Source organism: Ranitomeya imitator, chromosome 5 (genome assembly GCF_032444005.1).
Source record: "Ranitomeya imitator isolate aRanImi1 chromosome 5, aRanImi1.pri, whole genome shotgun sequence".
NCBI lineage: Eukaryota > Metazoa > Chordata > Amphibia > Anura > Dendrobatidae > Ranitomeya > Ranitomeya imitator.
Genome location: NC_091286.1, coordinates 688,302,627 through 688,319,248, shown reverse-complemented (window position 1 = coordinate 688,319,248; position 16,622 = coordinate 688,302,627). Strand labels below are relative to the sequence as shown.

The following is a 16,622-nucleotide window of genomic DNA, read 5'->3' as shown; positions in this document are numbered from 1 at the left end:
ACCTGGACACGTCATATGCCTGGGATGTTGGACTGATGTCCTGAATAGCACCTGGACAGGTTATATGCCTGGGGTGTTGGACAAGGTCCTGAATAGTACCTGGACAGGTCATATGCCTGGGGTGTTGAACGAGGTCCTGAATAACACCTGGACAGGTCATATGCCTGGGGTGTTGGACTACGTTCTCAATAGCACCTGGACAGGTTATATGCCTGGGGTATTGGACTGACGTCCTGAATAGCACCTGGACACGTCATATGCCTGGGATGTTGGACTGATGTCCTGAATAGCACCTGGACAGGTTATATGCCTGGGGTGTTGGACTACGTTCTGAATAGCACCTGGACAGGTCATATGCCTGGGGTGTTGGACGAGGTCCTGAATAACACCTGGACAGGTCATATGCCTGGGGTGTTGGACTACGTTCTGAATAGCACCTGGACAGGTTATATGCCTGGGGTATTGGACTAATGTCCTGAATAGCACCTGGACAGGTCATATGCCTGGGATGTTGGACTGATGTCCTGAATAGCACCTGGACAGGTCATATGCCTGGGATGTTGGACTGATGTCCTGAATAGCACCTGGACAGGTTATATGCCTGGGGTGTTGGACTACGTTCTGAATAGCACCTGGACAGGTCATATGCCTGGGGTATTGGACTAATGTCCTGAATAGCACCTGGACAGGTCATATGCCTGGGGTGTTGGACTGACGTCCTGAATAGCACCTGGACAGGTCATATGCCTGGGGTGTTGGATGAGGTCCTGAATAGTACCTGTGACTTGAGAATGCTGAGGCACAGATTTTGACTGTTTATATTGACCAACTCCTATTTCTTTCAAGGTTGTTGTCTGGACAATGCAGTAATCTGGGGCAATAAACTGAAGAGCAATGTACCTAATATGGGTTCCCTGGAGTCAGTATGAGTGACTAAGAGAAAAGTAATAAAGTGCATCCCGATGCCCTTGAGCCAGTGGGAGCGGCTAGGGGTGCATTAACACGAAGGGCAATGTGCCTATTCCCAATGCCTTTGTCCCAGTTGGAGAAGGTTAATGGTATATGTTATCAAGTGCCTGTAAAGCAATTAACAATGGCGTGGCAAGGTTATTAACAGTGGCGTAGGAAGGGGGGTGCGGGGGGGGGCGGGCCGCCCCGGGCGGCACAATGTGGGGGCGGCTATCAGCGCGGCTGCGCGCACTCATTCTCTGCTCCTTCCTCCCTGCATTATGAGGACTGGAGCAGAGCGCTGGCAGTGCGCGTGGCCGTGCAGAGTTGCTGGCTGCAGTGTAGCAGGGGCACACAGTCACACACGCTGTGACTCACCCCCGCACCTGCAGTCAGCAGCAGAAGCTCCGATCCCGCCCCTCCAGCAGCGTCACAGCTCTCACAATGTGAAGAGCCATGGAGGGGCGGGGCTAAATGTCGGGGGCGGAGCCACGGACAAGCAGGAAGAAGAGGCAGAAGGAAATATGAAAATCAGAGCGGGAGACAGAAAAGATGTGAGAACAGAGACAGAAAATAACAGAGAGGCAAGACACAGGTGAGAAGTATATATGTATATATATATATATATATATATATATATTACATCATTGTCTAAGGGTCACACTTCCGTCTTTCTGTCTGTCCTTCTGTCTTTCTTTCTTTCATGGATATTCATTGGTCGCGGCCTCTGTCTGTTGTCGCTGATTGGTCTCGGCAGCTGCCTGTCATGGCTGCCGCGACCAATCAGCGACGGGCACAGTCCGATTAGTCCTTCCCCTGCAGTCAGTGCCCGGCGCCTGCTCTATACTCCCCACAATCAGCCCCCGCTCCATAATCCCCTCCAGTCACCACTCACACAGGGTTAATAGCAGCGGTAACGGGCCGCGGTGTAATAGCACTCCGTTACCGCTGCTATTAACCCTGTGTGTCCCCAACTATTTACTATTGATGCTGCCTATGCAGCATCAATAGTAAAAATAGGTCATGTTAAAAATAATAAAAAAATGAAAAAACCTGCTATACTCACCCTCCATCGCCTTTCCCGCTCCTCGCAACGCTCCAGTGCCCGCTCCATGCAAGTGGCAGCTTCCGGTGCCAAGGATGGTATGTGAGAAGGACCTGCCATGACGTCACGGTCATGTGACCGCAACGTCATCACAGGTCCTGCTCTCATACCAACCCTGGGACTGGAAGCTGCCTCGTGCGATACAGGGCCAGAATTCATCGGAGGGTGAGTATATGTTTATTTTTTATTTTAAGTCTGTATACTACGTGGCTCTGTGCTGTATACTCCATCACTGGGCAATATACTACGTGGCTGGGCAATATACTACGTGACTGGGCAATATACTACGTGGCTGGGCAATATACTACGTGGCTGGGCAATATACTACGTGGCTGTGTTATATACTACGTGGCTGGGCAATATACTACGTGACTGGGCAATATACTACGTGGCTGGGCAATATACTACGTGGCTGTGTTATATACTACGTGGCTGTGCTATACGCTATGTGGGCTGTGCTATATACTGCGTGGGCTGTGTTATACACTACGTGGCTGTGCTATATGCTACGTGGGCTGTGTTATATGCTATGTGGCTATGCTATATTTCTCTGCTGTATCTGCATCATAGCTGTTTAACGCTATTGACGTGCGGGCCCGCGCCCGTACGTCAATAGTTAACAACAGCCACCAGCCATTTGGAGGCTGGCAGCTGAAGTCGGCCGCAGCGCACACGTCGACGGCTTCTGACGTCATTGTCAGTCGCCGGCGAGTGCACGCTTCAGCTGCGTGGAGAGAGCAGGAGCGCGGTCAGGTAAGCAGAACTTGTTTTTTTTTTTTTTGCAGACCCTATCATGTGTGTTGCCCTATTTTTGGTAACCTTTGTGTGTATTGAGCCGGGGGGGGGGGGGGGGAAGGCGCCAAACTCGGGAGCAGCCCCGGGCGGCAAAAGCTCTAGCTACGCCCCTGGTTATTAATAATGTCTTTGTAGACTTTTCTGCTATAGGCTTATTTCATTTGCCATGTCCAAATATTGCAGAAATTATTTAAATTATTTAATGATCGGTTATAATGTCGATATTATATTGTGTATGGCTTTTAATTACTCCTTGTTTATAGTATCTTTCTCTTTCTATACACTCATCACTTTTTGGGTAGTAATAGTAAGTGGGTTTAAGAATTGGTTACTGCACAGCCCAGCTACTGTATGTAATGGTGGTTTCTTGAACTGAAATCTGTGAATTAGTGAGTTATTAGAGCTGGCTACAATACATGCAGTATAATAGTTTTTGAGGCATCACAGATGTCATTATACAGGTAGTCATACTGTGGCTACCCCTTTATTGTGGTTTAGTTTCTGCATTCCCCATTATAGGATCCAAATTGCAGGATGTTTAGCGGCTGGTGTTTTGCTGTAGTTACCGTATTATCGATCATAATTTGGTAGTGTTGCATTGATAAAATTAATCTGTTGCAGTCCTGGAATTTTGTTCCTTATATGCACAGTCTTTCCATAGCATGCAGAGCTGGTTGATGACTTTATTAGGCATGGGTGATGGGGGTCGAGTCCATTCAAGGTGTCAAATGGCCTCGCTGGTGGCGGTTTAGGAGTCAGGTGGAAGTTGCAGACAAGTTAAGGTGGACTCATTTTAACTAATAGAGGATGTAAAACCTCATGGTGGTGAGCAGGCTCGGCTTTGGTGGCCAGCCTCAAGGACGTTGTAATGGTAACATCAATCAGGGGCGGGCACAGTGGTTAAGCACAGGAGTGAGGATAATAGGGTCATTGGTTCCCTGAAAGTTTACTGGCTCTGCTTGAATGGCAAGCCAGTGCGTGCCGCCCCTTTATGGCTGTCTGTCCTGGTGCTGTATGTCAGACAGCTGGGGATATCGCAGTACTTGTGAATCCCAATGTACTAGCACTCCACCTGACTCCTACTGTGATTATTTAATCCTGTGATTTGAATAAAAGCTGTGGCCATTTTGACAACCAAAATAATGTGTTTTGTGTATTTATTTTAGTACCTAGGTTTACAGTAGTTATGGTGGTTTTAAGAAGGAGTGGGGTCCATCCCATATCCAAAAGTCAAGAAACCACCGGAGACTAGACGGAGGTGGACATGACTTGGGGATGGGTGGACTGAGAACTCCTGCAGCCTTTGTTTGTATTGCAGTGTAGATTTTAAACAAGAGTGTTGTTGCTTTAAGAGGAAGGAGTTTAGATGTTTGTGCCTGGTCTATTACTGTGAGGAGGGTGGGGCTTCTATAGGGGAGGCAACTCTGGCTCTCCCTCTTTCTCTCAAACGATGGACAGGAGGAAATATTACCCGCCCTCCCGCCCTGTTTATAATCTCTGTCCTTAAACTTTTTAATTATTGCTTGTATAATGATAAATGCTTTATTGTATTTTTGAATTTGTCATTGTATATCTTGTACCAGGTTCAATTGTATATTGGCTATAAAGAGTTATTATTTGCGGTAACCTTCTAAGCCCAAGGGAAGGGCAATCCTTCAGCCATGGTTCCCTGGAGGTTTCCTCCACAGGGGGTTTTTCCTCTCCTGAGCGCTGTAGGATGACTCTTTGTGAGTCGGGGGTTTGCCAAGGTTAGTCCCATTAATGCTTTTGCAGGGACTCCTAGTTTTTAAGTTTGCAAAAATGATTTAATTATAAAAAAAAAAAAAAAAGGTGTCAAATGAGACTTGGAATTTATAACCCGTCACGGCTTTGCGGTTTAGGAGTCAGGTGGAAGTTGCAGACAAGTTAAGGTGGACTCATTTTAACTAATAGAGGATGTAAAACCTCATGGTGGTGAGCAGGCTCGGCTTTGGTGGCCAGCCTCAAGGACGTTGTAATGGTAACATCAATCAGGGGCGGGCACAGTGGTTAAGCACAGGAGTGAGGATAATAGGGTCATTGGTGCCCTGAAAGTTTACTGGCTCTGCTTGAATGGCAAGCCAGTGCATGCCGCCCCTTTATGGCTGTCTGTCCTGGTGCTGTATGTCAGACAGCTGGGGATATCGCAGTACTTGTGAATCCCAATGTACTAGCACTCCACCTGACTCCTACTGTGATTATTTAATCCTGTGATTTGAATAAAAGCTGTGGCCATTTTGACAACCAAAATAATGTGTTTTGTGTATTTATTTTAGTACCTAGGTTTACAGTAGTTATGGTGGTTTTAAGAAGGAGTGGGGTCCATCCCATATCCAAAAGTCATGTGATTTGAAGCCGCTACTGGTTTTAGCTACAAACACTAATATAATACTGACCAAAAACACTGATAGAATGTGTCACACATGCTTGTATGGTATTGAAGTAAATCATAAAATAAAAATTAATCTATTAAGAAAAATGTCCCATTAATTACATTACAAAAAATCTGAAAATACACAGGCCCCAGTTCACCAGTTTTCTCCAGAATTCTGGCATGATTTTTTTTTTTTTTTAAGTTGGGTGTTTTCACCCCTTCACGACATGGGCCGCATGTCGTATCCCTCCCTCAGCGCCGGAGCCCACATCTTTTTCGGCACATGTCAGCTGATTTGAACTGCTGACATGTGCCCCTAACAGCTGCGGTTGGAATCGCGATCCACCCATTAAATGCCGCAGTCAATCGCTGACAGTGGCATTTAATGTGATCGCTCTGGAAGCGGATCACTAATCCTGCCCATCGGTGACTCACATGATCGCAGGTCACTGATGGATCGACCTCTATGGTTGTCATTGCCGGATTGTTATGAGCGCTGCTAGACGCTCCGCCGGCGCTCATAGCAAGTAAGCTTTTCTGCTACATGCAGGCGATCTGATAATAAATAATATTTATATAGCGCTAACTAGGGTTGAGCGACCTTGAGCTTTTTAGGGTCGAGTCGGGTTTTGCGAAACCCGACTATCTCAAAAGTCGAGTCAAGTGAAATCGGCCGATTATGGCGAAAAGTCGAGGATCGACCGAAACCCAATGCAAAGACAATGGGAATTTTCTCTCTCTCTCTCTCTCTCTCTCAACTGAAAAGCTGGTGTTACACATTGCAAATCACAAGTGACAACATGGCGATAGGCGTCCACACCCCTAAGACCTATGTCATCACTCTTCCCACGCTCCTTCATTGGCTGAAAAAATGGCGCCAAGCGCATCATACGAAACGCGACTTTGGCGCGAAAGTCGCGTACCGCATGGCCGACCCCACACAGGGATCGGGTCGGGTTTCATGAAACCCGACTTTGCCAAAAGTCGGCGACTTTTGAAAATGAACGATCCGTTTCGCTCAACCCTAGCGCTAACATATTCCGCAGCGCTTTACAGTTTGCACATATTATCTGCGCTGTCCCCGATGGGGCTCACAATCTAAATTCCCTATCAGTCTGTCTTTGGAATGTGGGAGGAAACCAGAGACAACCCCCACAAACACGGGGAAAACATACAAACTGTTTGCAGATTCTGTCCTTGATGGGATTTGAACCCAGGACTCCAGTGCTGCAAGGCTGCTGTGCTAACCACTGAGCCACCCTGCTGCCCTGATCATCGCCTGTGATCGGGGTATCGCAGCTTCTAGTCTCCCTTAGAGAAGCAATATTAAATACTTTTGTCATCAGTGGGCAGAAAAGTATTCACATCGATAATTTTTTTTATTTTTTTAACAAACTTAGGATTTTTTTTCACCATTTAAATAAAAAACAACCTAAACATGTTTGGTATCTAGAAACTCGTAATGACCTGAAGATTCATAATGGCAGGTCAGATTTAGCATTTGGTGGGTAGGATAAAAAAAAATGTAAAAAAAACAGTTGTGGGATTGCACTTTTTTTTGCAACTTCACCGCAGTTGGAATTTTTTTTTCCCGTTTTCGAGTACACGACATGGTAAAACCAATGATGTCGTTCAAAAATACAACTAATCCCACAAAAAAAATAAGCCCTCACACGGCCATATTGACGGAAAAATTAAAAAAGTTATGGTTCTGGGAAGAAGCGGAGAGAAAAACAGAAACGCAAAAACGAAAAAGGGCTGCAGCATGAAGGGGTTAAAACCAATCCTGTTCAGCTCTGAGATAGGTGGAGCAATGCGTGGGGACAGATCAGATGTTAAACACCGGCGGTAATAGGACTGAATGATAAATCCAAAAACAAGTACAAAAAGGGGTGTCCATAAAAAATATGTCATATCATACATGGAAAATATATTCAGTATTACATATTTTTAAAGCACATTGATTCCATGGCAGACAGACTGATACAGAAAGGAGATGGACCTGCCCTTGCGGGCTTACTGCCTGCCGGGTAATGGGGAAGGTAATAGGTGGTGAGGTTGGTCATTGCAGGCTGTAAGCTTTCTTCAAGAGATGCGTTTTCAAGTTCTTGACATTGGTATTGTCGACCACCATGAGTAAGTGTCGCCCCAAGGGTCTCCGACCCCTTTTCTTCCCAGCATCCGAATAATGACATGAGTCTCAAGTTGGATATAATTGGCCACAGCGGCCTTTACTATAAACAAACAAAACATTTAACCGTAACATGAGATGGGAAGGGGTCCTTGAAGCTAAAAGTCTGGTGTCAACCATAGTATAAACAAGTGGACAAGAGACCAACCGTAGATTACTCTCAGCCGTTACCCCACAGGCTCGAGAGCACCAAAATACCCCGAAGGGTTACCCTGGTCCACTTCCAACTTAGGAATCTGGCCCACCATTACCAAGATTCCCCCAAATCACCAGACCCGCAACCAAAACTTATACCAACTGGAGAATCCGTATCCCGACGGACCCCCCAGGCCAATTTAGCACCAACTCCAAGGACTCCTCCGCCCGCCACCACGAGGATACTTGACCCCCTCAAGTATCCGAGACCCCACCAACCGCTATGGCCCGCTCAATTCCAGACTGTAGCCCAAGGGCCCACAAGTCAATGCCCACCGCGTTCAGAGGAACGCCATCACCCAAAAGATATTGGTCACCACCACCCTCCAACTCAAAATGACGCACGGCAAAGCCCCCATTCCGTACGACAAAACCAGACACGGCCCGATTCACCTTGATGCGGGCCTTATTAATCTTGTCCACCGACCTAGCGTACCTCCAGGATTTCCGTGGAACAATCTCCGACCACACAATAGACATGTCCCGAAAAGAGACCCATAACCGTAGCAAGTCATGTTTAATGTCCCAGATCAACTCACGGCAAGGATGAACTCCCAAGTCGTTTCCCCCAACGTGTAAAACCAAAATGTCGGGAGGCGTGTCCAACCGCACGCCATTGTGTACCTCCTCCAGGACTCTGTTCTAACCTAAGCCCCGAAACCCCAACCACCTGATGACGGCCACGTCCCTGGAAAAGACGAGCTGTCTTCCATCCCATCAGACGTCTGCTTGCTTTGCGCCCCAGTACACGTAAGAGTGGCCGACAATCCACACCAACAGCGAGGATGAACCTGAAAAACATAAACAACTTAGGCACGCGCCAACAACGAGTACAATGACCGACAGTCACCAGCCTCTCAGGGCCTCACGTAACTCTGATAACGACCAGACTCCCACCGCCCTATCCTCTGTACCACCGCAGGAGCCCAACCACTTCGCGCCGCCTCCGTAGCGGCCCCGATCCAAATAGAATGCGAGGCGAACCTGGAAGAATCCACGCCAATGGCCTCCGAAGACTGCCGAAAAACCACTACAAACTGGTATTTAGACAGAAAAGACCCGTCCTCATGACGTAGCAAAGGCCCATCACCCCGCGGGTAAAGCCTATCAAAATCCTGCCAGCAACGGACAGGACACATAACGGACCCGGCACGGCGCCCAAAACCACCCTTTTACCCCGTCCCATCTGATCCGTCTTAGACCTCCGACTCCAAAATTGCAACAACCCCTCGGAAACAAAAAAGTCCCCCGCCCAAAGGCCCCCCTGATGAACTGTAGTGGGGGACACCAACTCCCCCACCCTCAAGGCCCCGTAAAAGGCCAACGAGAAAGCCAGACGAAATAGCGCAACCTCAAAACCGGAAACACATATCGCCCATACGTTCCCCCAACCGCTCCAACATCTCAAAAGACACCAGGCGCCTGCAATCGCCACGGCTACCCGTTCTTCTCAACCCCTTCGCAGGTTGCCTTACCAAAAAGGACTTTGTCAAGTCCTGCAGGCCCCGGAGCGTGAAACCAAAAGCTAAAGCCGCTTTCATCCTATCAACCTTTGCTGCCGACCATCCCTGGTCTGCCCCGTGCCTCATCCACAACAACAACGCCCCCACTTGTTCCCGACCAGTACCCGCAACACCACAAGACGCCAACCAGCTCTGCCACGAACTCCATACCGCTTGATAACACGACCACGCACTCGGCGCCAAGGACACTTGAATTAAAGGTTCTGCAGCCCGGATACCACGCTCCAAAGCTCCGCTGGGCATCCCAGCCCCGTCTCCTCGGCCTCCGGAGCCAGCGACCGAAAACGCTCCCACTGGAAACGAGACAGAGAATCGGCAATGCAGTTATTAACACTGGGCACGTGTGATGCCGAAAAAATAAACGTTCAAGGATAAACAAGACAAAACCAACTGCCGAAGAACTCTGATCACGGGGGGGCGACGCTGTCGTCAAACTGTTAATGGCACACACGACCGCCATATTATCACAGTTAAAGCGCACCCTTTTGTTTCGAAAATCGTCGCCCCAAAGCTGCACCACCACCAAAATCGGAAAAATCTCCAACAAAGTAATGTTCCGTACCAACCCTGTTTCAAACCAAGCTTCCGGCCATCGAGCAGCACTCCAACGGCCCCCGAAAAAGGCCACAAATCCAATACCGCCTGAGGCGTCGGTAAACAAATCCAAATCCGCGTTACCCACTGCTTCCTCCATCAACAATGAACGCCCGTTGTAACATGACAAAAAACGGTCCCAAACCTCCAAGTCGGCCTTGTGTTCGGACGACAAATGAACAAAATGATGTGGGGCGGTAATCCCGGCTGTAGCGCTAGCCAATCTACGTGAAAAAATCCTCCCCATTGGGATAATTCGGCATGCAAAATTCAATTTTCCCATAAGCGACTGCACCTCTCGCAGCGGCAATTTCTTCAAACTTCTAGCACGGGCCACCTCGTCTCTCAAACCCAACACCTTGTCAACTGGCAACCTAAACTCCCACTTCACAGAATCGATAACTAACAATACCCAAAAAAGACAGACTCGTGCACGGACCCTCAGTCTTGCCTGGTGCCAGCGGGACCCCAAAACGCTCCGCAACCCAAACAACTGTCCTCAACAGGACCTCACAAAATTGCGACTGATCAGGCCCTATGCACAAGAAGTCGTCCAGATAATGAATCACTGAATCCAAACCGGACACATCCCGCACCGCCCACTCCAAAAAAGAACTGAAGGCCTCAAAATAAGCGCACGACAGCGAGCAGCCCATCGGCAAACAACGGTCAACATAAAACCCGCCGTCCCAATAACAGCCTAACAACCTCACGCTATCGGGGTGAACCGGCAATAAACGAAAGGCTGACTCAATATCGGTCTTAGCCAACAATGCCCCTCTACCACCTGGCTGCCTCATCAAACAACGTATACACCACCGAACAAAGCTCTGGATCGATCTCATCATTCACGGACCTCCCTTTCGGGTAGGACAAATGCTGAATGAGCCTAAATTTATTAGGCTCCTTCTTGTGAACCACACCCAACGGCGACACCACCAAATCGTCCAAGGGAGGAGTTGGAAACGGTCCAGACATCCTACCCAAAGCCACCTCTTTGCCCAACTTTTCTGACACGACTGATGCATGCAACAAGGCCGATCTGAGGTTCTTTAAACTCGGTGGTACCACAAAAGCCGGGGCAGGTATACAAAAAACAACACTAAACCAGCCCGGAGCAACTCTGCTCTCTCCCTGTTGGGAAACCTATTTAGATAGGGGGCCATCGCGTCCAACCTCACCGAAGTCACCCCCTGCGAAGCGCTTTGGCCGGAAGTTCCGGCCCCGCTTTGAAAGGAGTGACCAAACTTTGTTGGCGCCATCACCCGTAACCACAAACCAATGTCCTTCTGATCCCACCGGATCGCCGGACGGACCGCCTTCCGCTGCCGGAACTGCTCATCGTATTGTAACCATGCTTGCCCACCATAAGCCCTACGCGCCTCACCTATGGAATCCACATAACAAAACAAGGTGGAGCAGTTCTCGGGAGCCTTCTCGCCAACAACGTTTGCCAAAATCGCGAACGCCTGATGCCAATTTACAAACGTCTGAGGAATAAGGCGCCATCGCCGCTTTTCCTCGTCCTCCTTCTTACGATCTTCCTTTTTACTCTTATCAAGGTTACATTTTTCCAACGGCAAAAGCGAACATATCTCGACATATTCGTCCTTCCAAATCTTCTCACACACCTCCTTTTTGAAGTGCTCCCCCAACGGCCCTTCAAAGCAAACATACACCTCGCCCCGCGTATTATCATCCAACCGAATGCCCCCTTCCTTCTCTTTCTCAGTCTGCACAGATACCGAGACCGGCTCGGTCAACCTGCCCGATTCGGCAGACCCGCTGCCGGATAACGCCAACCCCGGACCAGACGATCTGACCCAAGCTGACAAAGGGGATGGCCCTGGCCTACCAATGCCCAACCGTGACAACAGCTCACGTACACCCGACAACAACTCCCCCACCCCCTCACGACTCGCATCAGCCCGCATACCGACTCCATTACCGCGCTCCACATACCCCTCAACCCGATTCACAGAAGTCAAAGTCGGCGTCGAAAACGCCGGGGACAAACAATACATAGATGGATTCTCACCAGGCTGCAAGGGAGCTGTGATCCCGCCAGCCGCAGACGCTGTCGCCGTCCAGCCACCTCTCGATCCTGAAGCCATCCTTGGGCCCTCCCGGATGTGAACTTCGCTCCGCAATACCGCTCCAACCGATCTGCCCCCTGCAGATGGGACCGTGCTGAATCCGTCAGCCGAGGTGACCGCCTGATGTCCTGTAGGCCCAGACCCGGACCCGCCGTCCTAAACGCTGCTGTCTGACGCCGCTACCTGAGAGGATACAGGCCCGGTCGCCGGTGCTTGAAAGGAATGGTGCCCCCCGGTTGTGTCCAGCAGCCCCGCTGGGTCTGGGGCGCTGCCCGCCGCTGGGAGGCTCCCCAGCCGTTTCGCGCTGCCACAGGAAGCAGGCCACCTGGCCTGGTCATCACCGCGGTGGCCCACCGTGATGTCACTCCGGCCGTTAGTAGCTCTGGTGCGCATAGGCCCCGCCCCCTGGCGTGCTGGGGGAGAAGGCCTAACTGCCGCCGCAGGCCTCAGCGCGGCTGGCGGATTCCTCCCAGACCGCGGCCTGCTGGGGCGCTTCTGAGCAGGCACGCAGCCTGGAGGGTCCGCTGAGGTGCTCCTGCGCCGCCGCTGAGACACCCAGGTGACATCGGGGGATAAGCGCTGCGGGGGCCGCACTCACCTGGACCGCCGCTCACTGGGCCCGACCGCCGGGGGATCCGCACCGCTGCTGCCGCTGCCACCGCCGAGGATGCTGGACACCAGAGCCCCCAACCAGCCTGGAGGCTGTGATGCCGCCGCCCGCAGCTGTGACAGGACTCCTTCAATGGCTGCCATGGTAAGCTGCTGGTGCTTCCTGCTCACAGGTCCTCAGAGCGGGAACAAGACTCCACACCCCCTTTTTCCCTGCTCCAAACCCCCTGTCATGTCGGCTTTCACGTACGTCGCCCGGGAGAGGGGGTGGGGCGGCTCGCTCCAGCCTGGTCTGTCTGAAAGTTCCGAATGTAGCAGATAATCGGACATGTTGGGGCACAGAATTCCAGAGGATGGGGGAAACGTAGGAGAAGTTTTGGAGGTGATTGGGTGAGGAATGAATATGTAGGAAGGAGGGAAAGAGGTCTTGGGAGGAGCGGAGATTACATGTTGGAAGATACTGTAAGATTAGCTCAGAGATATATGGAGGAGACAGATTATGGACGGCATTGTAGGTCAGTGTTAGGAATTTGACTGGATACAATGGGGAATTGGGAGCCAGTGAAAGGATTTGCAGAGGGGAGAAGCGAAGGAGTAGCGAGGAGAGAGATGGATTAGTCAAGCAGCAGAATTAAGGACGGACTGGAGAGATGTGAGAGTGTTAGGCTGGAGTCACACACAATGCATAAAAATACGGTCCGTTTTTGATGGCCGAGATACGCAGAAAATTTCCTGAACAGTGATCCATATTCAATGCGAGGATGCGATTTTTTTTCTCCAAAAATTATCCGTGTGTCATCCGTATGGCATCCGTATGGCGAGAAAATCTCACCAGCTTGCAAAATGGACATAGAAAGGATCCATGGCCTCAAATATTCATAAAAACATACAGTTAGGGCCAGAAATATTTGGACAGTGACACAATTTTCGCGAGTTGGGCTCTGCATGCCACCACATTGGATTTGAAATGAAACCTCTACAACAGAATTCAAGTGCAGATTGTAACGTTTAATTTGAAGGGTTGAACAAAAATATCTGATAGAAAATGTAGGAATTGTACACATTTCTTTACAAACACTCCACATTTTAGGAGGTCAAAAGTAATTGGACAAATAAACATAACCCAAACAAAATATTTTTATTTTCAATATTTTGTTGCAAATCCTTTGGAGGCAATCACTGCCTTAAGTCTGGAACCCATGGACATCACCAAACACTGGGTTTCCTCCTTCTTAATGCTTTGCCAGGCCTTTACAGCCGCAGCCTTCAGGTCTTGCTTGTTTGTGGGTCTTTCCGTCTTAAGTCTGGATTTGAGCAAGTGAAATGCATGCTCAATTGGGTTTAGATCTGGAGATTGACTTGGCCATTGCAGAATGTGCCACTTTTTGGCACTCATGAACTCCTGGGTAGCTTTGGCTGTATGCTTGGGGTCATTGTCCATCTGTACTATGAAGCGCCGTCCAATCAACTTTGCAGCATTTGGCTGAATCTGGGCTGAAAGTATATCCCGGTACACTTCAGAATTCATCCGGCTACTCTTGTCTGCTCTTATGTCATCAATAAACACAAGTGACCCAGTGCCATTGAAAGCCATGCATGCCCATGCCATCACGTTGCCTCCACCATGTTTTACAGAGGATGTGGTGTGCCTTGGATCATGTGCCGTTCCCTTTCTTCTCCAAACTTTTTTCTTCCCATCATTCTGGTACAGGTTGATCTTTGTCTCATCTGTCCATAGAATACTTTTCCAGAACTGAGCTGGCTTCTTGAGGTGTTTTTCTGTCTATTTTTGGTATTGATGAATGGTTTGCATCTAGATGTGAACCCTTTGTATTTACTGTCATGGAGTCTTCTCTTTACTGTTGACTTAGAGACAGATACACCTACTTCACTGAGAGTGTTCTGGACTTCAGTTGATGTTGTGAACGGGTTCTTCTTCACCAAATTAAGTATGCGGCGATCATCCACCACTGTTGTCATCCGTGGACGCCCAGGCCTTTTTGAGTTCCCAAGCTCACCAGTCAATTCCTTTTTTCTCAGAATGTACCCAACTGTTGATTTTGCTACTCCAAGCATGTCTGCTATCTCTCTGATGGATTTTTTCTTTTTTTTCAGCCTCAGGATGTTCTGCTTCACCTCAATTGAGAGTTCCTTTGACCGCATGTTGTCTGCTCACAGCAACAGCTTCCAAATGCAAAACCACACACCTGGAATCCACCCCTGACCTTTTAACTACTTCATTGATTACAGGTTAACGAGGGAGACGCCTTCAGAGTTAATTGCAACCCTTAGAGTCCATTGTCCAATTACTTTTGGTCCCTTGAAAAAGAGGACGCTATGCATTACAGAGCTATGATTCCTAAACCCTTTCTCCGATTTGGATGTGGAAACTATCATATTGCAGCTGGGAGTGTGCACTTTCAGCCCATATTATATATATAACTGTATTTCTGAACATGTTTTTGTAAACAGCTAAAATAACAAAACTTGTGTCACTGTCCAAATATTTCTGGCCCTAACTGTATATACCGTCTATATATATATATATATATATATATATATATATATATATATATATATATATATATATATATATATATATATATATATATATATATATATATATATATATATATATATAATTGTCTAAGGGGGACGTCCGTCTTTCTGTCTGCAGCTTCCGTAACGGAAATCCCGCGTCGCTGATTGGTCTCGCCAGCTGCCTGTCATGGCTGCCATGACCAATCAGCGATGGCAACAGTCTGATTAGTCCCTCTGTTGTGAATTCTGCTCTTGGGCTCCCTCCGGTGGTTATGAGTGGTAGTGCTGCTGTCTTTGGATCGCAGCATTCATCAGGTGTGTCCACTTATTGCAATTCGGACTGGGCTATTTAGTCTTGCTTGATTCTTTAGTCAGTGCCAGTTGTCCATTGTTTTTGGAGGATTCACATCCCTGCCTGGTCTCTCCTGTTTTGCTGTTCATTTCAACAAAGATAAGTTCTGGCTTTGTTTTTGCAGTCCCACCGCATGCCTTATAGTTCAGTGCATTTCCATGTTTTGTCTTGTCCAGCTTTGTCTGTGTAAGGATTTTTTCAGCCAAGCTGGTATCTCTGGAGATGCAGATATACCCTCCATGTCTTTAGTCAGATGTGGAGATTTTGTATTTTCTGTGGTGGATATTTTCTAGTGTTTTAATACTGACCGCATAGTACTCTATCCTATTCTTTCTTTTTAGCTAGAATGGCCTCCTTTGCTAAATCCTGATTTCAGTCTGCGTATGTCTTTTCCCTCTCCTCTCACAGTCAATATTTGTGGGGGGCTGTCTATCCTTTGGGGATTTTCTCTGAGGCAAGATAGTTTTCCTGTTTCTATCTCTAGGGGTATTTAGTCCTCCGGCTGTGTCGAGGTGTCTAGGGAGTGTTAGGTACATCCCACGGCTACTTCTAGTTGCGGTGTTAAGTTCAGGGTCTGCGGTCAGTACAGGTACCACCTTCTCCAGAGTACGTCTCATGCTGCTCCTAGGCCACCAGATCATAACATCCCTCCCTACTCCCCTGCAGTCACTGCCCGGTGCCCGCTCCATACTCCCCGCAGTCAGTGCCCGCATACTCCCCTCCAGTCACCGCTCACACAGGTTTAATGCCAGCAGTAACGGACCGCATTATGCTGCGGGTAACGCACTCCGTTACCGCTGCTATTAACCCTGTGTGTCACCAACTTTTTACTATTGATGCTGCCTATGCAGCATCAATAGTAAAAAGATGCAATGGTAAAAATAATAAAAATAAAAAACCTGCTATTCTCACCTTCCGTAGTCCGCCGAGCCGCGCGCGCCTGCCGCAAGCTTCCGATCCCAGAGATGCACTGCGAAATTATCCAGAAGACTTAGCAGTCTCGCGAGACCGCTAAGTCATCTGGGTAATTTTGCAATGCATCCTGGGAACGGAAGATGGCGGCAGCCGCCCGCGCATCACCAGAGCTTCGCTGGATCCCGGCGGGTGAGTATATAACTTTTTTATTTTAATTATTTTTTTTAACGGGGATATATACTATATGCTACGTGGGCTGTGTTAGATACCGCGTGGCTGCTATATACTACGTGGCCAGTGTTAGATACTATGTGGCCAGTGTTATATACTACATCGCCTGTGTTATATACTGCGTGGCTGCTATGT

The 16,622-nt window shown here is 48.6% G+C and overlaps 1 protein-coding gene across 3 annotated transcripts in view; it reads left to right on the top strand.

Moving 5' to 3' along the window:
• The first annotated feature begins 1,271 nt into the window (after positions 1–1,271).
• STMN4 (stathmin 4) overlaps positions 1,272–16,622 on the top strand; it is a 50,484-nt gene continuing 35,133 nt past the window's right edge. The window contains exon 1 of one of the 3 annotated variants that reach the window (XM_069728435.1): positions 1,272–1,543. The gene's annotated coding sequence lies outside the window, so the exon portion shown is untranslated. The remainder of the gene's footprint in view (positions 1,544–16,622) is intronic. The other 2 variants (XM_069728436.1, XM_069728434.1) reach the window with 2 other exon arrangements.